Raw genomic sequence first — 27500 nt, forward strand, 5'->3', positions numbered from 1 at the left:
CTATATAGCCATCGATACAATTCGTACACAAATGTGTCGTACGAAGAGAGAGACTTTTTTTCCTCTGGCAACATAACGGTAAGAGACATCCTTCCACACTCATAGGTTCCACTCCCTGGGGCTATGATATATATATACATATAAATTCAAATTCGAAGCAACGGTCACAATTCTACTCTATATTTTTGCGGGTTATGTGTTCTTTCGTTCAATTTCTTTCATGCGTTCGTTCGATCTCTGTACACAGTCTTCACATAGGACAGACTCGTGTAGTACGCTTTCGTGGGTTAAACCCATCTCGTTTCATTTCAGGCGACGTCGGGAGCGCGTTGAAAATGTACCAGTGAAATCTCGATAGTTCTACGAATACGAATCGTCCCGAAAAAGATTTTGTCACCGCTTCGAAGCGGTGTTTCAGACGGGCGGACGTATATAAAACATATACGACACACGACACCGCCTTCCACACTCACGCTAGTTCGAACACGATTTCCATCTCTCTCGAAGACTGTTAGACGTACGTAAAATTTCTCAATATTCATAGGACCGCGACAAACGCCGACGAAGCGCCCACCATTCGCTCGTACGTATATAGGCAACAAGTGCCATCAACGCAAGCAGTTTATAAGTACGTAAACGACCCTCAGCCAGGCGTGGTCCAGGAATTGTATCCGTGGACCGCAATGTGCGTTCGAAATGTCGATGTTCATGTGTCCTGCAGTTCACACGTTGACGCGCAATTAGCTGCGTTCTTCATCGACCCACGAGCCAAGTGATCCACCGTTCAGGGTAATTTTTCCCTTTTATTCTCTCATATATATATAATGTGTATTTGCTATCCACCACATTTTTGTGTTATATTTCGGAACAAGCCGATACCCGAAGAGCTCCAACCAGCGCGCGAAGGAGATTCGGGAGTCGTCGTACAACGACATAATTGTCCCTTAAAGAACGAGATATTTCCGTCGAAACCATATATATATGTACGAGCAAATCCAAAACCACTGTTTTCTTGCAAGTTCGACGGTCGGAGCGAATAGAACATTGAAAAGCCTTCTATCGAAGAAACACAGAGAGTATATCACCTCCAAAAACGACGGGGATATGGATATTCAAACTGGACAATTATCAACCCGATACTGGATTCGAAAAGTTTCTCTCTCCTTTCGTCGTTATTTACACCGGACGGACTCACGGCCGGCTCTAGCTGGGTGTCATATATATATACGTCCCACGCTCATGCTGCCACTAGCGCGCAACAGAGTAGGGTGTCAATGACAACGACACAGCATTGAAACGAGCTACACAAGCCGGTCTCTCTTGATACCAATGTAAACGAGCATTAAGTTATCTTCAGACTGCCCGATATTTTCGTCCTTTGGACTTTCCCAACGATTCCTTTTTTTCTTTTTTTTTTTTACACCACAGCGAAGACTTGAGGAAGCGTGATTAGCACGCTCGCATCCCTCCCTGTCCTACTACAACTGTGTGTGTGTGTGTGTAAAGAAAGAAAAAAGAATACATTGGCTTTCTCTCTATCGAGAAGATGGCCTACGCAACGCAGATCAAAGGCCTAATACGTGTAATATAATACGCGTCTGGCCGTGTATAAATCACGCACGAATGATCTGGTCGGGCCCAACTCTTCTCGTACGCTTATTTTTCCGTGTTGAGGCACTATCATAAAATCACACAAACCCCAACACGTGTGTGTCTTGGAAGGAAGATGGCCTACGCAACGCAGATCAAAGGCCTAATACGTGTAGTACACACGTCTGCCGTGTAAATCACGCACGAATGATCTGGTCGGGCCCAACTCTTCTCCACCACACCACATCCCAACTTTGTACATTTTTATATATTTTTGTGCGTTGGGGCACCTTCATAATCACAAACCCCAACAACACATATATCTCTCTCTCTTTGAAAGATTTGTTGTGGCCTACGCAACGCAGATCAAAGGCCTAATACGTGTAGTACACACGTCTGGCCGTGTAAATCACGCACGAATGATCTGGCGGGCTCAACAATATCTTTTTTTTTTATATGAATTCTTATCCACAAACTAATCGAATTCATTTTCTCTCCTCCTCTCCTCTCTCTTTGAGATATATTGGAACATTGTAATGATCCTTCCGCAGGTTCACCTACGGAAACCTTGTTACGACTTTTACTTCCTCTAAATAATCAAGTTTGGTCATCTTCCCGGCATCATCGGCAATGCCGAAACATTGCCGCGCACCAGTCCGAAGACCTCACTAAATCATTCAATCGGTAGTAGCGACGGGCGGTGTGTACAAAGGGCAGGGACGTAATCAACGCGAGCTTATGACTCGCGCTTACTGGGAATTCCTCGTTCATGGGGAATAATTGCAAGCCCCAATCCCTAGCACGAAGGAGGTTCAGCGGGTTACCCGGGCCTTTCGGCCAGGGAACACACGCTGATTCCTTCAGTGTAGCGCGCGTGCGGCCCAGAACATCTAAGGGCATCACAGACCTGTTATTGCTCAATCTCGTGCGGCTAGAAGCCGCCTGTCCCTCTAAGAAGATTTGTTTGTACGTTGGTAGTAAAAACCCCACCGGCAGAAGCCGAGAGCCTTCGAGATACCATAATTACGTCTATTTAGCAGGCTAGAGTCTCGTTCGTTATCGGAATTAACCAGACAAATCGCTCCACCAACTAAGAACGGCCATGCACCACCACCCACCGAATCAAGAAAGAGCTATCAATCTGTCAATCCTTCCGGTGTCCGGGCCTGGTGAGGTTTCCCGTGTTGAGTCAAATTAAGCCGCAGGCTCCACTCCTGGTGGTGCCCTTCCGTCAATTCCTTTAAGTTTCAGCTTTGCAACCATACTTCCCCCGGAACCCAAAAGCTTTGGTTTCCCGGAAGCTGCCCGCCGAGTCATCGTAGGAACTTCGGCGGATCGCTAGCTGGCATCGTTTATGGTTAGAACTAGGGCGGTATCTGATCGCCTTCGAACCTCTAACTTTCGTTCTTGATTAATGAAAACATTTTTGGCAAATGCTTTCGCTTCTGTCCGTCTTGCGACGATCCAAGAATTTCACCTCTAACGTCGCAATACGAATGCCCCCATCTGTCCCTATTAATCATTACCTCGGGGTTCCGAAAACCAACAAAATAGAACCGAGGTCCTATTCCATTATTCCATGCACACAGTATTCAGGCGAAGGTAGCCTGCTTTGAGCACTCTAATTTGTTCAAAGTAAACGTACCGGCCCACCTCGACACTCAGTGAAGAGCACCGCGATGGGATATTAGTTGGACCGCCCCGTGAAGAGCAAAGCCCACCGGTAGGACGTACCACATAATGCCAGTTAAACACCGCGAGCGATGAACCGACACTGTGACACACAGATTCAACTACGAGCTTTTTAACCGCAACAACTTTAATATACGCTATTGGAGCTGGAATTACCGCGGCTGCTGGCACCAGACTTGCCCTCCAATGGATCCTCGTTAAAGGATTTAAAGTGTACTCATTCCGATTACGGGGCCTCGGATGAGTCCCGTATCGTTATTTTTCGTCACTACCTCCCCGTGCCGGGAGTGGGTAATTTGCGCGCCTGCTGCCTTCCTTGGATGTGGTAGCCGTTTCTCAGGCTCCCTCTCCGGAATCGAACCCTGATTCCCCGTTACCCGTTACAACCATGGTAGGCGCAGAACCTACCATCGACAGTTGATAAGGCAGACATTTGAAAGATGCGTCGCCGGTGCTATAAGACCATGCGATCAGCACAAAGTTATTCAGAGTCACCAAAGCAAACGATGGACGAGTGTAAACACCCGCCACCGATTGGTTTTGATCTAATAAAAGCGTTCCTACCATCTCTGGTCGGAACTCTGTTTTGCATGTATTAGCTCTAGAATTACCACAGTTATCCAAGTAAATTTTAGTACGATCTAAGAAACCATAACTGATTTAATGAGCCATTCGCGGTTTCACCTTAATACGGCATGTACTGAGACATGCATGGCTTAATCTTTGAGACAAGCATATGACTACTGGCAGGATCAACCAGGGAACTATACAATATGTATATATAAAATGGACAAAATTTAAATCCTTTTCCATCGTCGCCTGTTTCATATATATATGTCAGGTCGACACACCATTTTTCTCTTTCAAATATGTACAAGTTTTGCCACATTCCGCGCTTGTAACATATCTTCTTTAACGCTCAATTTCTTTCATTTTTCTACCATACAGATATTTTACCGTACGCCCAAAAACGTACGTATTATATTTTTGTTCTATCATAAAATCACATTTTTCTACGTACGCCAGCTTCGTACGTTTCTATCTTTGCCTTCATAAAATCACAAGATAATTTTATCTTCAAGAGTCTCGCTATTAACATCTTGTAAGATAAATGTACGTCCCAGCTAAAACGTACAAATACTTCAAGTTAAGTAATAATATATCATCGCTATTGACAAATTTTTAAGATCCAAGACACAGTTCTCTCTATATGTTTTAATATTTTTTATGTACTCAAATATATTCAAAGGAAAAAGTACATGGGTGATGCCATAGTCGTGGAAGCGCGTACGCTCACGCTGATCTTCTGACCGCCGGAAGCACGAAACCTCTGATCTGGGCAAAATCGGCAAGCCGAGGAAGAACGGACAGGACACATGCTGGACTGGCGAGAAAGCGTGTTCTTCCGCTCGCGCTAGGCATTTCGATTTCTGACACCTCTTGATTTAAAAAATCAGTTTTTTGATAGTTTTCTCTCTCCACTGGGCTATTTCATTTTAGCCACAGTTTTCAATTGGTACGATTTGCTTCCAAATCTTACAGATGCATTTTAAAAAATTTTTCCATCGCTCGGACAGAAGAGTCGATTGCTCAGTGAGTACGAGTATACATACAAAGTGCATACGGGTAACCAACCCCGTAGGGCTTGCCACATATGGGCCATTCGGTCAAAGACACCGACCCGTGGCCACGCTGTGTGGAGAAAAGTCCGTAACGTAAACGGCACGAAACAGTCAGGACCGAAGCCCCGAAGGAGCTCTGAGACAGCTTCTCGACCGAGATCGTAGAATTGGCCCAAAACCCGCTCTGCTCCGTCCGCCTCGCACGGACCGTGTATCTCTTATAGATACCGAACGGCCGGCAAGGACGCCGGCGCCGCCGGCCGAATAGCACGCGCGCTTATGAGTGTAAACCGCTGCGGCAACAGACCGCCCGGCCGTGCTGTTGTAACATAGCGCGTGAACGAACGAAAAAAATTTTTATAGTAAACATTAAAATAAATTACACTACCGTAAACTAGACAAAAAATTACACATTTTTTCCCAATATGAAAATTTTCACAAACTTTTTAAAGTCCCATCGCATCGAGTAAACTTTTTTAATAACGCGTCCGCACGATTCTAAATGCTTAATCCATATGTGAAATCGTTCACTGATCACGAATATCGCATTTAAAAAAATTACAAAAATTTATTTTTCAAAATAATCAAAAAAAACCGAAAAATCACAAGAGTAAAGTACCATTATTTTAAACAACATGTCGTTCTAAATGCTTAATCCCTATGTAAAAAAGTTATTTAAGCAAGAATATGTAATCGAAAAAAATTAGAAAAATTTATTTTAGCCGTAAATCGAAAATAATGGGGACACCGGAGCTGTTCGAAGCGCCGAGACGCGCCGCGTACGGCCGAATATTTTCTAAGTCCCAACGTACCGATCAAGAGTAAAGTACCATTTTCCTACATTAGATTTCGTTCTAAATGCTTAATCCCTATGTAAAAACGTTAGTTAAGCAAGAATATCGTATTTTTAAAAAAATCTAATGATAGGATTTTCCAGAAAATTGAAAAAACCGAAAAATGTCAAGAGTAAAGTGCCATTTTCTGACATTAGATTTCGTTCTAAATGCTTAATCCCTATGTAGAAACGTTAGTTAAGCAAGAATATCGTATTTTTAAAAAAATCTAATGGTAGGATTTTTCAGAAAATTGAAAAAACCGTAAAATGTCAAGAGTAAAGTGCCCTTATTTTAAACATTATATCGTTCTAAATGCTTAATCCCTATGTAAAAAAGTTATCTAAGCAAGAATATGTTATTGAATAAAATGAGAAAAATTTATTTTAGCCGTAAATCGAAAATAATGGGTCGAGCGAATCGGTCGATTGCGCCGAGACGCGCTATGATGCAACAGACGAGCGATTGGAACGCCCGAATATTTTCAAAGTCCCAACGTACCGGTCAAGAGTAAAGTACCATTTTCCTACATTAGATTTCGTTCTAAATGCTTAATCCCTATGTAAAAACGTTAGTTAAGCAAGAATATCGTATTTTAAAAAAAATCTAATGATAGGATTTTCCAGAAAATTGAAAAAACCGAAAAATGTCAAGAGTAAAGTGCCATTTTCTGACATTAGATTTCGTTCTAAATGCTTAATCCCTATGTAGAAACGTTAGTTAAGCAAGATTATCGTATTTTTAAAAAAATCTAATGATAGGATTTTTCAGAAAATTGAAAAAACCGTAAAATGTCAAGAGTAAAGTGCCCTTATTTTAAACATTATATCGTTCTAAATGCTTAATCCCTATGTAAAAAAGTTATCTAAGCAAGAATATGTTATTGAATAAAATGAGAAAAATTTATTTTAGCCGTAAATCGAAAATAATGGGTCGAGCGAATCGGTCGATTGCGCCGAGACGCGCTATGATGCAACAGACGAGCGATTGGAACGCCCGAATATTTTCAAAGTCCCAACGTACCGGTCAAGAGTAAAGTACCATTTTCCTACATTAGATTTCGTTCTAAATGCTTAATCCCTATGTAAAAACGTTAGTTAAGCAAGAATATCGTATTTTAAAAAAAATCTAATGATAGGATTTTCCAGAAAATTGAAAAAACCGAAAAATGTCAAGAGTAAAGTGCCATTTTCTGACATTAGATTTCGTTCTAAATGCTTAATCCCTATGTAGAAACGTTAGTTAAGCAAGAATATCGTATTTTTAAAAAAATCTAATGGTAGGATTTTTCAGAAAATTGAAAAAACCGTAAAATGTCAAGAGTAAAGTGCCCTTATTTTAAACATTATATCGTTCTAAATGCTTAATCCCTATGTAAAAAAGTTATCTAAGCAAGAATATGTTATTGAATAAAATGAGAAAAATTTATTTTAGCCGTAAATCGAAAATAATGGGTCGAGCGAATCGGTCGATTGCGCCGAGACGCGCTATGATGCAACAGACGAGCGATTGGAACGCCCGAATATTTTCAAAGTCCCAACGTACCGGTCAAGAGTAAAGTACCATTTTCCTACATTAGATTTCGTTCTAAATGCTTAATCCCTATGTAAAAACGTTAGTTAAGCAAGAATATCGTATTTTAAAAAAAATCTAATGATAGGATTTTCCAGAAAATTGAAAAAACCGAAAAATGTCAAGAGTAAAGTGCCATTTTCTGACATTAGATTTCGTTCTAAATGCTTAATCCCTATGTAGAAACGTTAGTTATGCAAGATTATCGTATTTTTAAAAAAATCTAATGATAGGATTTTTCAGAAAATTGAAAAAACCGTAAAATGTCAAGAGTAAAGTGCCCTTATTTTAAACATTATATCGTTCTAAATGCTTAATCCCTATGTAAAAAAGTTATCTAAGCAAGAATATGTTATTGAATAAAATGAGAAAAATTTATTTTAGCCGTAAATCGAAAATAATGGGTCGAGCGAATCGGTCGATTGCGCCGAGACGCGCTATGATGCAACAGACGAGCGATTGGAACGCCCGAATATTTTCAAAGTCCCAACGTACCGGTCAAGAGTAAAGTACCATTTTCCTACATTAGATTTCGTTCTAAATGCTTAATCCCTATGTAAAAACGTTAGTTAAGCAAGAATATCGTATTTTTAAAAAAATCTAATGATAGGATTTTCCAGAAAATTGAAAAAACCGAAAAATGTCAAGAGTAAAGTGCCATTTTCTGACATTAGATTTCGTTCTAAATGCTTAATCCCTATGTAGAAACGTTAGTTAAGCAAGAATATCGTATTTTTAAAAAAATCTAATGGTAGGATTTTTCAGAAAATTGAAAAAACCGTAAAATGTCAAGAGTAAAGTGCCCTTATTTTAAACATTATATCGTTCTAAATGCTTAATCCCTATGTAAAAAAGTTATCTAAGCAAGAATATGTTATTGAATAAAATGAGAAAAATTTATTTTAGCCGTAAATCGAAAATAATGGGTCGAGCGAATCGGTCGATTGCGCCGAGACGCGCTATGATGCAACAGACGAGCGATTGGAACGCCCGAATATTTTCAAAGTCCCAACGTACCGATCAAGAGTAAAGTACCATTTTCCTACATTAGATTTCGTTCTAAATGCTTAATCCCTTTGTAAAAACGTTAGTTAAGCAAGAATATCGTATTTTTAAAAAAATCTAATGATAGGATTTTCCAGAAAATTGAAAAAACCGAAAAATGTCAAGAGTAAAGTGCCATTTTCTGACATTAGATTTCGTTCTAAATGCTTAATCCCTATGTAGAAACGTTAGTTAAGCAAGAATATCGTATTTTTAAAAAAATCTAATGATAGGATTTTTCAGAAAATTGAAAAAACCGTAAAATGTCAAGAGTAAAGTGCCATTATTTTAAACAATGTATCGTTCTAAATGCTTAATCCCTATGTAAAAAAGTTATTTAAGCAAGAATATGTTATTGAAAAAAATTAGAAAAATTTATTTTAGCCGTAAATCGAAAATAATGGGGACACCGGAGCTGTTCGAAGCGCCGAGACGCGCCGCGTACGGCCGAATATTTTCTAAGTCCCAACGTACCGGTCAAGAGTAAAGTACCATTTTCCTACATTAGATTTCGTTCTAAATGCTTAATCCCTATGTAAAAACGTTAGTTAAGCAAGAATATCGTATTTTTAAAAAAATCTAATGATAGGATTTTCCAGAAAATTGAAAAAACCGAAAAATGTCAAGAGTAAAGTGCCATTTTCTGACATTAGATTTCGTTCTAAATGCTTAATCCCTATGTAGAAACGTTAGTTAAGCAAGAATATCGTATTTTTAAAAAAATCTAATGGTAGGATTTTTCAGAAAATTGAAAAAACCGTAAAATGTCAAGAGTAAAGTGCCCTTATTTTAAACATTATATCGTTCTAAATGCTTAATCCCTATGTAAAAAAGTTATCTAAGCAAGAATATGTTATTGAATAAAATGAGAAAAATTTATTTTAGCCGTAAATCGAAAATAATGGGTCGAGCGAATCGGTCGATTGCGCCGAGACGCGCTATGATGCAACAGACGAGCGATTGGAACGCCCGAATATTTTCAAAGTCCCAACGTACCGATCAAGAGTAAAGTACCATTTTCCTACATTAGATTTCGTTCTAAATGCTTAATCCCTTTGTAAAAACGTTAGTTAAGCAAGAATATCGTATTTTTAAAAAAATCTAATGATAGGATTTTCCAGAAAATTGAAAAAACCGAAAAATGTCAAGAGTAAAGTGCCCTTATTTTAAACATTATATCGTTCTAAATGCTTAATCCCTATGTAAAAAAGTTATCTAAGCAAGAATATGTTATTGAATAAAATGAGAAAAATTTATTTTAGCCGTAAATCGAAAATAATGGGTCGAGCGAATCGGTCGATTGCGCCGAGACGCGCTATGATGCAACAGACGAGCGATTGGAACGCCCGAATATTTTCAAAGTCCCAACGTACCGGTCAAGAGTAAAGTACCATTTTCCTACATTAGATTTCGTTCTAAATGCTTAATCCCTATGTAAAAACGTTAGTTAAGCAAGAATATCGTATTTTTAAAAAAATCTAATGATAGGATTTTCCAGAAAATTGAAAAAACCGAAAAATGTCAAGAGTAAAGTGCCATTTTCTGACATTAGATGTCGTTCTAAATCCTTAATCCCTATGTAGAAACGTTAGTTAAGCAAGAATATCGTATTTTTAAAAAAATCTAATGGTAGGATTTTTCAGAAAATTGAAAAAACCGTAAAATGTCAAGAGTAAAGTGCCCTTATTTTAAACATTATATCGTTCTAAATGCTTAATCCCTATGTAAAAAAGTTATCTAAGCAAGAATATGTTATTGAATAAAATGAGAAAAATTTATTTTAGCCGTAAATCGAAAATAATGGGTCGAGCGAATCGGTCGATTGCGCCGAGACGCGCTATGATGCAACAGACGAGCGATTGGAACGCCCGAATATTTTCAAAGTCCCAACGTACCGATCAAGAGTAAAGTACCATTTTCCTACATTAGATTTCGTTCTAAATGCTTAATCCCTATGTAAAAACGTTAGTTAAGCAAGAATATCGTATTTTAAAAAAAATCTAATGATAGGATTTTCCAGAAAATTGAAAAAACCGAAAAATGTCAAGAGTAAAGTGCCATTTTCTGACATTAGATTTCGTTCTAAATGCTTAATCCCTATGTAGAAACGTTAGTTAAGCAAGAATATCGTATTTTTAAAAAAATCTAATGGTAGGATTTTTCAGAAAATTGAAAAAACCGTAAAATGTCAAGAGTAAAGTGCCCTTATTTTAAACATTATATCGTTCTAAATGCTTAATCCCTATGTAAAAAAGTTATCTAAGCAAGAATATGTTATTGAATAAAATGAGAAAAATTTATTTTAGCCGTAAATCGAAAATAATGGGTCGAGCGAATCGGTCGATTGCGCCGAGACGCGCTATGATGCAACAGACGAGCGATTGGAACGCCCGAATATTTTCAAAGTCCCAACGTACCGGTCAAGAGTAAAGTACCATTTTCCTACATTAGATTTCGTTCTAAATGCTTAATCCCTATGTAAAAACGTTAGTTAAGCAAGAATATCGTATTTTTAAAAAAATCTAATGATAGGATTTTCCAGAAAATTGAAAAAACCGAAAAATGTCAAGAGTAAAGTGCCATTTTCTGACATTAGATGTCGTTCTAAATCCTTAATCCCTATGTAGAAACGTTAGTTAAGCAAGAATATCGTATTTTTAAAAAAATCTAATGGTAGGATTTTTCAGAAAATTGAAAAAACCGTAAAATGTCAAGAGTAAAGTGCCCTTATTTTAAACATTATATCGTTCTAAATGCTTAATCCCTATGTAAAAAAGTTATCTAAGCAAGAATATGTTATTGAATAAAATGAGAAAAATTTATTTTAGCCGTAAATCGAAAATAATGGGTCGAGCGAATCGGTCGATTGCGCCGAGACGCGCTATGATGCAACAGACGAGCGATTGGAACGCCCGAATATTTTCAAAGTCCCAACGTACCGATCAAGAGTAAAGTACCATTTTCCTACATTAGATTTCGTTCTAAATGCTTAATCCCTATGTAAAAACGTTAGTTAAGCAAGAATATCGTATTTTAAAAAAAATCTAATGATAGGATTTTCCAGAAAATTGAAAAAACCGAAAAATGTCAAGAGTAAAGTGCCATTTTCTGACATTAGATTTCGTTCTAAATGCTTAATCCCTATGTAGAAACGTTAGTTAAGCAAGAATATCGTATTTTTAAAAAAATCTAATGGTAGGATTTTTCAGAAAATTGAAAAAACCGTAAAATGTCAAGAGTAAAGTGCCCTTATTTTAAACATTATATCGTTCTAAATGCTTAATCCCTATGTAAAAAAGTTATCTAAGCAAGAATATGTTCTTGAATAAAATGAGAAAAATTTATTTTAGCCGTAAATCGAAAATAATGGGTCGAGCGAATCGGTCGATTGCGCCGAGACGCGCTATGATGCAACAGACGAGCGATTGGAACGCCCGAATATTTTCAAAGTCCCAACGTACCGATCAAGAGTAAAGTACCATTTTCCTACATTAGATTTCGTTCTAAATGCTTAATCCCTTTGTAAAAACGTTAGTTAAGCAAGAATATCGTATTTTTAAAAAAATCTAATGATAGGATTTTCCAGAAAATTGAAAAAACCGAAAAATGTCAAGAGTAAAGTGCCATTTTCTGACATTAGATTTCGTTCTAAATGCTTAATCCCTATGTAGAAACGTTAGTTAAGCAAGAATATCGTATTTTTAAAAAAATCTAATGGTAGGATTTTTCAGAAAATTGAAAAAACCGTAAAATGTCAAGAGTAAAGTGCCCTTATTTTAAACATTATATCGTTCTAAATGCTTAATCCCTATGTAAAAAAGTTATCTAAGCAAGAATATGTTATTGAATAAAATGAGAAAAATTTATTTTAGCCGTAAATCGAAAATAATGGGTCGAGCGAATCGGTCGATTGCGCCGAGACGCGCTATGATGCAACAGACGAGCGATTGGAACGCCCGAATATTTTCAAAGTCCCAACGTACCGGTCAAGAGTAAAGTACCATTTTCCTACATTAGATTTCGTTCTAAATGCTTAATCCCTATGTAAAAACGTTAGTTAAGCAAGAATATCGTATTTTAAAAAAAATCTAATGATAGGATTTTCCAGAAAATTGAAAAAACCGAAAAATGTCAAGAGTAAAGTGCCATTTTCTGACATTAGATTTCGTTCTAAATGCTTAATCCCTATGTAGAAACGTTAGTTAAGCAAGAATATCGTATTTTTAAAAAAATCTAATGATAGGATTTTTCAGAAAATTGAAAAAACCGTAAAATGTCAAGAGTAAAGTGCCATTATTTTAAACAATGTATCGTTCTAAATGCTTAATCCCTATGTAAAAAAGTTATTTAAGCAAGAATATGTTATTGAAAAAAATTAGAAAAATTTATTTTAGCCGTAAATCGAAAATAATGGGGACACCGGAGCTGTTCGAAGCGCCGAGACGCGCCGCGTACGGCCGAATATTTTCTAAGTCCCAACGTACCGATCAAGAGTAAAGTACCATTTTCCTACATTAGATTTCGTTCTAAATGCTTAATCCCTATGTAAAAACGTTAGTTAAGCAAGAATATCGTATTTTTAAAAAAATCTAATGATAGGATTTTCCAGAAAATTGAAAAAACCGAAAAATGTCAAGAGTAAAGTGCCATTTTCTGACATTAGATTTCGTTCTAAATGCTTAATCCCTATGTAGAAACGTTAGTTAAGCAAGAATATCGTATTTTTAAAAAAATCTAATGATAGGATTTTTCAGAAAATTGAAAAAACCGTAAAATGTCAAGAGTAAAGTGCCATTATTTTAAACAATGTATCGTTCTAAATGCTTAATCCCTATGTAAAAAAGTTATTTAAGCAAGAATATGTTATTGAAAAAAATTAGAAAAATTTATTTTAGCCGTAAATCGAAAATAATGGGGACACCGGAGCTGTTCGAAGCGCCGAGACGCGCCGCGTACGGCCGAATATTTTCTAAGTCCCAACGTACCGATCAAGAGTAAAGTACCATTTTCCTACATTAGATTTCGTTCTAAATGCTTAATCCCTATGTAAAAACGTTAGTTAAGCAAGAATATCGTATTTTTAAAAAAATCTAATGATAGGATTTTCCAGAAAATTGAAAAAACCGAAAAATGTCAAGAGTAAAGTGCCATTTTCTGACATTAGATTTCGTTCTAAATGCTTAATCCCTATGTAGAAACGTTAGTTAAGCAAGAATATCGTATTTTTAAAAAAATCTAATGGTAGGATTTTTCAGAAAATTGAAAAAACCGTAAAATGTCAAGAGTAAAGTGCCCTTATTTTAAACATTATATCGTTCTAAATGCTTAATCCCTATGTAAAAAAGTTATCTAAGCAAGAATATGTTATTGAATAAAATGAGAAAAATTTATTTTAGCCGTAAATCGAAAATAATGGGTCGAGCGAATCGGTCGATTGCGCCGAGACGCGCTATGATGCAACAGACGAGCGATTGGAACGCCCGAATATTTTCAAAGTCCCAACGTACCGATCAAGAGTAAAGTACCATTTTCCTACATTAGATTTCGTTCTAAATGCTTAATCCCTATGTAAAAACGTTAGTTAAGCAAGAATATCGTATTTTTAAAAAAATCTAATGATAGGATTTTCCAGAAAATTGAAAAAACCGAAAAATGTCAAGAGTAAAGTGCCATTTTCTGACATTAGATTTCGTTCTAAATGCTTAATCCCTATGTAGAAACGTTAGTTAAGCAAGAATATCGTATTTTTAAAAAAATCTAATGGTAGGATTTTTCAGAAAATTGAAAAAACCGTAAAATGTCAAGAGTAAAGTGCCCTTATTTTAAACATTATATCGTTCTAAATGCTTAATCCCTATGTAAAAAAGTTATCTAAGCAAGAATATGTTATTGAATAAAATGAGAAAAATTTATTTTAGCCGTAAATCGAAAATAATGGGTCGAGCGAATCGGTCGATTGCGCCGAGACGCGCTATGATGCAACAGACGAGCGATTGGAACGCCCGAATATTTTCAAAGTCCCAACGTACCGGTCAAGAGTAAAGTACCATTTTCCTACATTAGATTTCGTTCTAAATGCTTAATCCCTATGTAAAAACGTTAGTTAAGCAAGAATATCGTATTTTAAAAAAAATCTAATGATAGGATTTTCCAGAAAATTGAAAAAACCGAAAAATGTCAAGAGTAAAGTGCCATTTTCTGACATTAGATTTCGTTCTAAATGCTTAATCCCTATGTAGAAACGTTAGTTAAGCAAGATTATCGTATTTTTAAAAAAATCTAATGATAGGATTTTTCAGAAAATTGAAAAAACCGTAAAATGTCAAGAGTAAAGTGCCATTATTTTAAACAATGTATCGTTCTAAATGCTTAATCCCTATGTAAAAAAGTTATTTAAGCAAGAATATGTTATTGAAAAAAATTAGAAAAATTTATTTTAGCCGTAAATCGAAAATAATGGGGACACCGGAGCTGTTCGAAGCGCCGAGACGCGCCGCGTACCCCCCCGTGTCCGCTACCTTGTCGTGGTGGGGGGGCTTCGTGCCCTAATGATCCTCAAGGCTGTGCCGGCGGGGATTTTATTCCCTGGCAGGTTCTACCTAGCCGGAGTGGCTTGAGGTGAGGGGCCAACTAAAGTCGGACACATACCGTAAACCTGTGGTCATGTTTTACAGGAACGGGGGTCTTGCCTTAACCGGCCGGACCGCGAGGATGACAACCTCTCTAAAAAATCCCTAGCCCCAAGCAGTGTTGCGCGGTGAAGAGGGCGTAGCTGGAGTAATCGCCAGCTATGGTTGGTGGGTGCACCAATCTTTAGCGGACAACCCCGGGGTACCTGGCGACCCCCCGGGCGTATTAGCCTTCCCCGGGTATGGCGGCTCTACCCGGGGTGACCTCCTTTCCGACCACACTCGTGGGATCAGATATGGATTCTTTTTCAAATACAACCGGGGAGGGGGGAAACGAGCGTGAGGTGGAGGTGCGCGGGCCTATCGTGCGCCTCAAAAGATGTACAGAGCCGGTGTCGCGGAGGCATTCTACAACACGCGGCGCAAAGAGGCCTGCGGAGGGCCTTGGCGACTGCGACGGGGGGGAGGAGTCGGACTTCTCCGTCTCCTCCCACCACTCGTCGCAGAGCGTCCCGGGCACCTCCACGAGGAAACGGGGCCGGCCACCGACGACCGGGCAATACGTTGGCCTCCAAGAGGCCAAACGCAAACAGGCTGAGGCTGAAAGAAGCCTCATAGCGGGCATTTTCGACCCGGTTGCCCCGGGACCGAGGCCCGCGAGTTCGAGCGACCCGCTTCCGGACGAGGTCGAGGTCGCTGCGGATTTCCGGGGCCGCCCGACGCGGGACGTTGCGGCCGCGGTAATGGAGTGCCTGGGCGATGTGGCCAGGATATCCAATGCCGCGACGGGGCTGAAGGCCAGTGCGGTGCGGTCCCTCCGGACGGCGGCCCTGAGCAGCCGGGTGGGCGTTGCGGAGCTGGCAGTTCGGTCGGCTCCCAGCGCCACCCGGCTGTTGGAGGCCGAGAACGCTCAATTGCGAGAGCAATTGGCGGAGTTGCGGGCGGAGGTCGCCCGACTCCGTCAAGCGGTGGAGGCGGGGCCGGCTGTTGCCGGGATGGCTCCGCCGCTGCCCCCTGATGGGGGCAAGGGGTTGCTGCCGGTTATCAGCGCTCGGGGGCCCCAGTCCCCTGGGCGAGGAGGGTCCTCGCCCCCACCCGCGGCTGTGCCAGCCGACTTGCTGGCACAGATCGGCTCCCTTATCGACGCCAAATTGGCATCGTTCAGAAGGGAGCTGGTCCCGCGGGTGCGAGGCCCGCGGTCGGCGGCACCCGTGCCGCCCGCCCCACCCCTGCCGATGGACAGGAGGGGGGGAAAGAAAAAGGGTGGCAGTGGGGGAGAGACTGTGGTCGCTAAGGCGACACAAATGCAGCCCGCCCCCACTGTTGCGCCGCCCTCCACCACACCTCCAACTGAGGTGTGGTCAAAGGTAGTTGGCCGGAAGGCCAAAAGGGCGGCTGCCGCAGATAAACCTGCGGCAGCTGCCAAGGCTGCTTTGACCGAGAGGGCGGCGAAGCGGGTGGCACCGGCTGCTCCCAAAAGGGCTCCCCTGCCGCCACGTCCGCCCCGCACGGCTGCCGTTACTCTAACGGTACCGGCCGGCGGGGCGATGAGTTACGCCGAGGCGATGGCCACTGCCAGGTCCAAAATAGACCTGGCAGAACTTGGCATCGCCTCGCTGAAGCCCAGGAGAGCGGTGACGGGGGCAATAATTTTAGAGGTCCCCGGAGCTGATGGAGCAGCCAAGGCCACTGCCCTGGCCTCTAAGATGGCTGACGCGCTGGCAGGGACCGGCGTGAAGGTCGCGCGCCCAATCAAAAAGGCCGACCTTAGGGTGCGCGGCCTGGTCGACTCGACCACGCCGGTGGAGGTCGCCGCAGCTGTCGCCCGTGTGGGAGGGTGCGACCGGGGGGATGTGAAGACCGGCGAAATCCGGTCTTCCCCCTCTGGTTTGGGCACCCTCTGGGTCCAGTGCCCTGCTGCGGCCGCGCGAAAAGTTGCGGTCGCTGGCAAATTGACAGTGGGCTGGACCCAGGCGACGGTGGAGGCCCTCAGCGCCCGCCCCTTGCAGTGCTACCGCTGCTTTGGCTTAGGCCACACGAGGCAGCGGTGCACTGCGGCCGAGGATCGGTCCGGCTGCTGTTTTGGGTGCGGCAGTCAGGACCACAGGGTGGCTGGCTGCACTGAACAGCCAAAGTGCCCGCTTTGCGCGGGTGCTGGCAAGCCGGCCGGCCACCGCCTCGGCAGCCGGGCGTGCCCTGCCAGCGCGAGACGCGGCAGAGGGAGCAGGGGGAGGAGAACCACGACGGCCAAGGCGGCAGCCGCCGTGGCAGCTACTAATACAAAAGATCCGGCACCCAAGGATGCCACCGTCACGCCCGCGGGGGCGGTTGGGGCTGATAAAACCCCAGACGCCACCGCTCCCGCGGCGGCGATGGAGATTGAGGTGCCGGAGTAATGGGGCCTACTGGCCCTATTATTCAGGCCAACCTGAACCGCTCGGTCAGGGCACAAGACCTTTTTGTGCAATTCCTGGCCGAGCGGGGTGCCGGGTTGGCCGTAGCGGCGGAGCCGTACCGGGTCCCCGACCATCCACATTGGATGGGGGACTTGGACGGCTCCGTCGTTATAATATGGGCAGGCCGGCCGGGGTCCCCGGCGTGCTCCGTTATCGAGCGCGGCCGGGGATACCTGGCCGTTGACTGGGGCGGCACCGTGGTTGTGGCGATCTACGCACCTCCGAGGTGGTCCCTCGTGGAGTATGAACAGTATCTGGACGTGGTGGGGAGATGCGTCTCTCGCTGCCAGCCGCGTCCGGTGCTGGTCCTGGGGGACTTCAACGCCAAGTCTTCAGCTTGGGGTTCCCCCAGGACGGACCCGAGGGGCCGGGAGGTGCTTGATTGGGCGACGGGACTCGGACTCTGTCTTCTAAACACGGGCTCGGTCCATACGTGCGTGCGGTATAACGGGGGGTCCATCGTTGACCTGTCATGGGCAACGCCCCCGGCCGTGCGCCGTATTACGGGGTGGAGGGTGGCGGAGGAGGTCGAGACGCTGTCCGACCACAGATACATTGTTCTCGGCCTTTCCGCCGCCCCATCGACGCCCCGACGTCGCCCCGCTGATGAGGGATCGCCTCAGCCACGGTGGGCGCTGAAGCGCCTCGACCAGGACGCTCTGATGGCGGCAGCCCACGTCGTGGCCTGGCCGGCAACACCGGCCGGGCCAGTCGACGGGACAAGGGAGGCCCATTGGTTCCGGGGCGCAATGACGTCGATTTGCGACGTCGCCATGCCCCGGGCCAGGGTCTTCCCGAGGAAGGCGGTGTACTGGTGGTCGCGCGCGATAGCGGATTTACGCACAGAGTGCGTCCGCGCGCGACGCCAGTACGCCCGCGCCCGTCGACGACGACGTTCCGACGTGGAGCTGGCTATCCAGCTGTATGGGCGATACAGGGAGAAGGTGGTCGCCCTGCAGCTGGCCATCAGGCAGGCGAAGAGCCAGGCCTGGCGCGACTTTCTCGGGTCTCTGAACCGAGATCCGTGGGGGCGCCCATACAAAATGGCGATGGGACGTTTACGTCCCTGGGCCCCCCCTCTGACGGAAAGCCTGGATCCGGGGATGCTCGGACGGGTCGTGGACGCGCTATTCCCCGTCAGTGGGGAGGCGTCCCGGCCCGTCCCTCAGCTAGAGGGACATGAGTGGTCCCCGGATCTGGAGGTCGCGCCGGAGGAAATGTCCGGGGTAGTCAAATGGCTTCGGGGCAAGAATACTGCCCCGGGGCCGGACGGTATCCCCGGCCGGGTCTGGTTGCTTGCCATGAGCGTCCTGGGCGGGAGGCTCAGAAGCCTCTTCTCCGGGCTCCTGAGGTCCGGGGTGTTCCCGGACCTCTGGAGGAGAAGTCGGATGGTCCTCTTAAAGAAGGATGGGAGGCCTGCGGATTCTCCCTCCGCGTACCGGCCCATTTGCCTCCTGGACGAGGTGGGCAAGATCTTTGAAAGGATCATTGCTGCCCGCCTCGCCAGGCACCTGTCCCGCGTTGGCCCCGATCTGGCGGACTGCCAGTTCGGCTTTCGGGAGGGGCGATCGACGGTCGACGCAATCGACCGTCTAAAGTCCCTCTCGGACAATGCCGTGGCACGGGGCGGGGTGTGTTTGGCGGTGTCGATCGACATCGTCAATGCATTTAACACCCTGCCCTGGTCCGCCATTAGGGAGGCCCTGGTTGAACACCAGGTGCCTCCCTATCTGAGGCGGGTGATCGGGGCCTACCTGCGGGACAGGTGGGTGGAATACCCGGGCCGGTACGGGACGATACGGAGGGAAGTGGACTGCGGGGTCCCACAGGGGTCCGTGTTAGGACCACTCCTGTGGGACCTGGGATATAACGCAGTCCTGAGGGCCTCCCTGCCCGACGGTGCCACTGTCGTCTGCTATGCGGACGACACGTTAGTGGTCACCGTCGGGGACACCTTCGAGAGGACCATCCGACGAGCGGAGGTTGCGGTGGCAGCCGTCGTCGCGAAGATCCACGATCTGGGGCTGAAGATGGCCCCGGAGAAGGCCGAGGCCGTCTGGTTTGGACGGCCTCGGTCGCGGCCACCGGCCGGATCGTGGATCTGGGTTGGAGGAGCCTGCGTCGAGGTGAAGTCCGAGATCAAGTATCTCGGACTGATCCTCGACAGCCACTGGAGATTCGGGGCGCATTTCGGCCGCCTCGTCCCCCGAGTTGAGAGGGCGGCGGCCTCGCTCGGCCGCCTGTTGCCCAATCTCGGGGGACCGGATAACATGGTGCGTCGCCTATACCTGGGCGTGGTGCGGTCCATGGCCTTGTACGGCGCCCCGATCTGGGGGCCGTCCGCGAGGGCAAGCCGGCGCATCACTTTGTTGTTGCGCCGGCTTCAGAGGCAAATGGCCCTTCGCCTCATACGGGGTTACCGCACCGCGTCTACCGTGGCGGCGCTTGCTCTGGCGGGAGAAATTCCCTTCGAGCTGCAGGCGGCGATGCGCGCCTATGTTTATAGGCGCATATGCATCGCTGGCCGGGCTCGGGGGGACCCGCCGGAGCAGGAGGCGGTCCAGTGCTTCGAGCTCCAGGCTCGGGGACTTGCGCTCGCCAGATGGCATGCGGAGCTTTGTTCCCATGCCGCCGAGCGCGTCCCCGGGGCTCTCCTGCCACACTTCACCTCGTGGCGGGAGAGGCGGTTTGGCAGGCTCACCTACCGTGCGACGCAGGTGTTCACCGGGCATGGCTGCTTCGGTGTGTACCTGTGTCGCATCGGTCGGGAAGCGACGACGGTGTGCCACCACTGTGGCGCGGAGGAGGACTCGGCGCAGCATACACTGGAGGTATGCCCCGCCTTTTCAGTGCTGCGCCGAGTCCTAAGACGGGAAGTTGGTCGCGACCTCGCTCTCTCCAGCTTAGTTGGGGCCATGCTGGAGAGCCCAAGAAAATGGGCGGCAGCCATCGCCTTCTGCGAAGAGGTGATGCTGCAGAAGGAGGCTGCCGAGCGGGGTCGCCGTGAGCGGGGGGTGCGGCGTGTGCGCCCACGCCTAGAGCCCCCCTCCCCGAGCAGATGAGAATAGGCGGGCGGCGGGTGTACCAGATTACTGGTTTAATTGCCCGCCGCCCGCCAACCCCCCCCCAACTGAAGCTGTCCTCCCCATAGTGGGAGTGACGAGGCGGTGTGGGGTGCGGTCCCCCGCACCGCCGAAGCAAGATGATTCATGGGGGGAGTATAAATCTCCTCCCCGGGACGCGGCCGGCCATCGCCATTCCATCCTGGTGGCCGGCCAGGCGAGGGGGAGCCGCGGTTGTGTTCTGTAAGAGTTCCCGTGGCTCCCCCGCTACTCGCCAGCGCCCTAGGCCGCCGTGGGGGTTTTAGCGGGTCAAAACCCGCACTACCCCCGCCCCGCCCCTCGGGCGGGCCGGGGGTGTCTGACCAGCAGATTTCCCCCACGTTAAACAAAAAAAAAAAAAAAAGACGCGCCGCGTACGGCCGAATATTTTCTAAGTCCCAACGTACCGATCAAGAGTAAAGTACCATTTTCCTACATTAGATTTCGTTCTAAATGCTTAATCCCTATGTAAAAACGTTAGTTAAGCAAGAATATCGTATTTTTAAAAAAATCTAATGATAGGATTTTCCAGAAAATTGAAAAAACCGAAAAATGTCAAGAGTAAAGTGCCATTTTCTGACATTAGATTTCGTTCTAAATGCTTAATCCCTATGTAGAAACGTTAGTTAAGCAAGAATATCGTATTTTTAAAAAAATCTAATGGTAGGATTTTTCAGAAAATTGAAAAAACCGTAAAATGTCAAGAGTAAAGTGCCCTTATTTTAAACATTATATCGTTCTAAATGCTTAATCCCTATGTAAAAAAGTTATCTAAGCAAGAATATGTTATTGAATAAAATGAGAAAAATTTATTTTAGCCGTAAATCGAAAATAATGGGTCGAGCGAATCGGTCGATTGCGCCGAGACGCGCTATGATGCAACAGACGAGCGATTGGAACGCCCGAATATTTTCAAAGTCCCAACGTACCGGTCAAGAGTAAAGTACCATTTTCCTACATTAGATTTCGTTCTAAATGCTTAATCCCTATGTAAAAACGTTAGTTAAGCAAGAATATCGTATTTTTAAAAAAATCTAATGATAGGATTTTCCAGAAAATTGAAAAAACCGAAAAATGTCAAGAGTAAAGTGCCATTTTCTGACATTAGATTTCGTTCTAAATGCTTAATCCCTATGTAGAAACGTTAGTTAAGCAAGAATATCGTATTTTTAAAAAAATCTAATGGTAGGATTTTTCAGAAAATTGAAAAAACCGTAAAATGTCAAGAGTAAAGTGCCCTTATTTTAAACATTATATCGTTCTAAATGCTTAATCCCTATGTAAAAAAGTTATCTAAGCAAGAATATGTTATTGAATAAAATGAGAAAAATTTATTTTAGCCGTAAATCGAAAATAATGGGTCGAGCGAATCGGTCGATTGCGCCGAGACGCGCTATGATGCAACAGACGAGCGATTGGAACGCCCGAATATTTTGAAAGTCCCAACGTACCGATCAAGAGTAAAGTACCATTTTCCTACATTAGATTTCGTTCTAAATGCTTAATCCCTTTGTAAAAACGTTAGTTAAGCAAGAATATCGTATTTTTAAAAAAATCTAATGATAGGATTTTCCAGAAAATTGAAAAAACCGAAAAATGTCAAGAGTAAAGTGCCATTTTCTGACATTAGATTTCGTTCTAAATGCTTAATCCCTATGTAGAAACGTTAGTTAAGCAAGAATATCGTATTTTTAAAAAAATCTAATGGTAGGATTTTTCAGAAAATTGAAAAAACCGTAAAATGTCAAGAGTAAAGTGCCCTTATTTTAAACATTATATCGTTCTAAATGCTTAATCCCTATGTAAAAAAGTTATCTAAGCAAGAATATGTTATTGAATAAAATGAGAAAAATTTATTTTAGCCGTAAATCGAAAATAATGGGTCGAGCGAATCGGTCGATTGCGCCGAGACGCGCTATGATGCAACAGACGAGCGATTGGAACGCCCGAATATTTTCAAAGTCCCAACGTACCGGTCAAGAGTAAAGTACCATTTTCCTACATTAGATTTCGTTCTAAATGCTTAATCCCTATGTAAAAACGTTAGTTAAGCAAGAATATCGTATTTTAAAAAAAATCTAATGATAGGATTTTCCAGAAAATTGAAAAAACCGAAAAATGTCAAGAGTAAAGTGCCATTTTCTGACATTAGATTTCGTTCTAAATGCTTAATCCCTATGTAGAAACGTTAGTTATGCAAGATTATCGTATTTTTAAAAAAATCTAATGATAGGATTTTTCAGAAAATTGAAAAAACCGTAAAATGTCAAGAGTAAAGTGCCCTTATTTTAAACATTATATCGTTCTAAATGCTTAATCCCTATGTAAAAAAGTTATCTAAGCAAGAATATGTTATTGAATAAAATGAGAAAAATTTATTTTAGCCGTAAATCGAAAATAATGGGTCGAGCGAATCGGTCGATTGCGCCGAGACGCGCTATGATGCAACAGACGAGCGATTGGAACGCCCGAATATTTTCAAAGTCCCAACGTACCGATCAAGAGTAAAGTACCATTTTCCTACATTAGATTTCGTTCTAAATGCTTAATCCCTTTGTAAAAACGTTAGTTAAGCAAGAATATCGTATTTTTAAAAAAATCTAATGATAGGATTTTCCAGAAAATTGAAAAAACCGAAAAATGTCAAGAGTAAAGTGCCATTTTCTGACATTAGATTTCGTTCTAAATGCTTAATCCCTATGTAGAAACGTTAGTTAAGCAAGAATATCGTATTTTTAAAAAAATCTAATGATAGGATTTTTCAGAAAATTGAAAAAACCGTAAAATGTCAAGAGTAAAGTGCCATTATTTTAAACAATGTATCGTTCTAAATGCTTAATCCCTATGTAAAAAAGTTATTTAAGCAAGAATATGTTATTGAAAAAAATTAGAAAAATTTATTTTAGCCGTAAATCGAAAATAATGGGGACACCGGAGCTGTTCGAAGCGCCGAGACGCGCCGCGTACGGCCGAATATTTTCTAAGTCCCAACGTACCGATCAAGAGTAAAGTACCATTTTCCTACATTAGATTTCGTTCTAAATGCTTAATCCCTATGTAAAAACGTTAGTTAAGCAAGAATATCGTATTTTTAAAAAAATCTAATGATAGGATTTTCCAGAAAATTGAAAAAACCGAAAAATGTCAAGAGTAAAGTACCATTTTCCTACATTAGATTTCGTTCTAAATGCTTAATCCCTATGTAAAAACGTTAGTTAAGCAAGAATATCGTATTTTTAAAAAAATCTAATGATAGGATTTTCCAGAAAATTGAAAAAACCGAAAAATGTCAAGAGTAAAGTGCCATTTTCTGACATTAGATGTCGTTCTAAATCCTTAATCCCTATGTAGAAACGTTAGTTAAGCAAGAATATCGTATTTTTAAAAAAATCTAATGGTAGGATTTTTCAGAAAATTGAAAAAACCGTAAAATGTCAAGAGTAAAGTGCCCTTATTTTAAACATTATATCGTTCTAAATGCTTAATCCCTATGTAAAAAAGTTATCTAAGCAAGAATATGTTATTGAATAAAATGAGAAAAATTTATTTTAGCCGTAAATCGAAAATAATGGGTCGAGCGAATCGGTCGATTGCGCCGAGACGCGCTATGATGCAACAGACGAGCGATTGGAACGCCCGAATATTTTCAAAGTCCCAACGTACCGATCAAGAGTAAAGTACCATTTTCCTACATTAGATTTCGTTCTAAATGCTTAATCCCTATGTAAAAACGTTAGTTAAGCAAGAATATCGTATTTTAAAAAAAATCTAATGATAGGATTTTCCAGAAAATTGAAAAAACCGAAAAATGTCAAGAGTAAAGTGCCATTTTCTGACATTAGATTTCGTTCTAAATGCTTAATCCCTATGTAGAAACGTTAGTTAAGCAAGAATATCGTATTTTTAAAAAAATCTAATGGTAGGATTTTTCAGAAAATTGAAAAAACCGTAAAATGTCAAGAGTAAAGTGCCCTTATTTTAAACATTATATCGTTCTAAATGCTTAATCCCTATGTAAAAAAGTTATCTAAGCAAGAATATGTTATTGAATAAAATGAGAAAAATTTATTTTAGCCGTAAATCGAAAATAATGGGTCGAGCGAATCGGTCGATTGCGCCGAGACGCGCTATGATGCAACAGACGAGCGATTGGAACGCCCGAATATTTTCAAAGTCCCAACGTACCGATCAAGAGTAAAGTACCATTTTCCTACATTAGATTTCGTTCTAAATGCTTAATCCCTTTGTAAAAACGTTAGTTAAGCAAGAATATCGTATTTTTAAAAAAATCTAATGATAGGATTTTCCAGAAAATTGAAAAAACCGAAAAATGTCAAGAGTAAAGTGCCATTTTCTGACATTAGATTTCGTTCTAAATGCTTAATCCCTATGTAGAAACGTTAGTTAAGCAAGAATATCGTATTTTTAAAAAAATCTAATGATAGGATTTTTCAGAAAATTGAAAAAACCGTAAAATGTCAAGAGTAAAGTGCCATTATTTTAAACAATGTATCGTTCTAAATGCTTAATCCCTATGTAAAAAAGTTATTTAAGCAAGAATATGTTATTGAAAAAAATTAGAAAAATTTATTTTAGCCGTAAATCGAAAATAATGGGGACACCGGAGCTGTTCGAAGCGCCGAGACGCGCCGCGTACGGCCGAATATTTTCTAAGTCCCAACGTACCGATCAAGAGTAAAGTACCATTTTCCTACATTAGATTTCGTTCTAAATGCTTAATCCCTATGTAGAAACGTTAGTTAAGCAAGAATATCGTATTTTTAAAAAAATCTAATGGTAGGATTTTTCAGAAAATTGAAAAAACCGTAAAATGTCAAGAGTAAAGTGCCATTATTTTAAACAATGTATCGTTCTAAATGCTTAATCCCTATGTAAAAAAGTTATCTAAGCAAGAATATGTTATTGAATAAAATGAGAAAAATTTATTTTAGCCGTAAATCGAAAAAAAGACTGTTCGTTTCTCTGTCTCTCTCGCGCGATCGAAGTATTGATGTTTCCCGGCAAAGTAATGGGATATTAATTAAACTTTATACACGAAATTACTCGTTTTGATCCCCGCTACACAGCCGTATACTTTTTATAATTTTGTGGAATCGGGAACCTTGAAATATTTAACATAACGCGGATCGACTGTCTCTGTCTCTTTCTAGATCGGAATAATCGATGTTTCCCGGAAAACTATTCGGAGATTAATTAAACTTTATACACGAAATTACTCGTTTTGATCCCCGCTACACAGCCGTATACTTTTTATAATTTTGTGGAATCGGTAACCTTGAGATATTTAACATAACGCGGATCGACTGTCTCTGTCTCTTTCTAGATCGGAATTATCGATGTTTCCCGGCAAACTATTGGGAGATTATTTAAACTTTATACACGAAATTACTCGTTTTGATCCCCGCTACACAGCCGTATACTTTTTATAATTTTGTGGAATCGGTAACCTGGAGATATTTAACATAACGCGGATCGACTGTCTCTGTCTCTTTCTAGATCGGAATAATCGATGTTTCCCGGCAAACTATTGGGAGATTAATTAAACTTTATACATGAAATTACTCGTTTTGGTCCCCGCTACACAGCCGTATACTTTTTATAATTTTGTGGAATCGGTAACCTTGAGATATTTAACATAACGCGGATCGACTGTCTCTGTCTCTTTCTAGATCGGAATTATCGATGTTTCCCGGCAAACTGTTGGGAGATTATTTAAACTTTATACATGAAATTACTCGTTTTGGTCCCCGCTACACAGCCGTATACTTTTTATAATTTTGTGGAATCGGGAACCTTGAAATATTTAACATAACGCGGATCGACTGTCTCTGTCTCTTTCTAGATCGGAATTATCGATGTTTCCCGGAAAACTATTCGGAGATTAATTAAACTTTATACACGAAATTACTCGTTTTGATCCCCGCTACACAGCCGTATACTTTTTATAATTTTGTGGAATCGGTAACCTTGAGATATTTAACATAACGCGGATCGACTGTCTCTGTCTCTTTCTAGATCGGAATTATCGATGTTTCCCGGCAAACTATTGGGAGATTATTTAAACTTTATACATGAAATTACTCGTTTTGATCCCCGCTACACAGCCGTATACTTTTTATAATTTTGTGGAATCGGTAACCTTGAGATATTTAACATAACGCGGATCGACTGTCTCTGTCTCTTTCTAGATCGGAATTATCGATGTTTCCCGGCAAACTATTGGGAGATTATTTAAACTTTATACATGAAATTACTCGTTTTGATCCCCGCTACACAGCCGTATACTTTTTATAATTTTGTGGAATCGGTAACCTGGAGATATTTAACATAACGCGGATCGACTGTCTCTGTCTCTTTCTAGATCGGAATAATCGATGTTTCCCGGCAAACTATTGGGAGATTAATTAAACTTTATACATGAAATTACTCGTTTTGGTCCCCGCTACACAGCCGTATACTTTTTATAATTTTGTGGAATCGGTAACCTTGAGATATTTAACATAACGCGGATCGACTGTCTCTGTCTCTTTCTAGATCGGAATTATCGATGTTTCCCGGCAAACTATTGGGAGATTATTTAAACTTTATACATGAAATTACTCGTTTTGATCCCCGCTACACAGCCGTATACTTTTTATAATTTTGTGGAATCGGTAACCTGGAGATATTTAACTTAACGCGGATCGACTGTCTCTGTCTCTTTCTAGATCGGAATAATCGATGTTTCCCGGCAAACTAATGGGAGTTTAATTAAACTTTATGCATCAAATCATTCAGTTTGACTCCTGCAACACAACCAAACACTCTCTGTAATTTTCTGAACTGAAAAACCACTGAAATTGCGCTCGAAATGCGGAGCGACGGGTCGACGCGTCTGCACTGTGCGACAGCTAGTCAAAACGTCCGAACAGCGTATTGTTTTCGATCTCTTGGTATAATA

At 42.4% G+C, this 27500-nt stretch overlaps 2 non-coding genes across 2 annotated transcripts; both read right to left on the minus strand.

The window, feature by feature from the left end:
- Nucleotides 1-637: 637 nt before the first annotated feature.
- LOC143262844 (5.8S ribosomal RNA) lies at nucleotides 638-792 on the minus strand. The gene has a single exon (XR_013036502.1). It is a non-coding gene; the product is annotated as a 5.8S ribosomal RNA (ribosomal RNA).
- A 1332-nt stretch (nucleotides 793-2124) lies between these two features.
- LOC143262855 (small subunit ribosomal RNA) lies at nucleotides 2125-4045 on the minus strand. The gene has a single exon (XR_013036515.1). It is a non-coding gene; the product is annotated as a small subunit ribosomal RNA (ribosomal RNA).
- Between the last annotated feature and the right edge of the window lie 23455 nt (nucleotides 4046-27500).

Source organism: Megalopta genalis, unplaced genomic scaffold, assembly GCF_051020955.1.
Source record: "Megalopta genalis isolate 19385.01 unplaced genomic scaffold, iyMegGena1_principal scaffold0225, whole genome shotgun sequence".
NCBI lineage: Eukaryota > Metazoa > Arthropoda > Insecta > Hymenoptera > Halictidae > Megalopta > Megalopta genalis.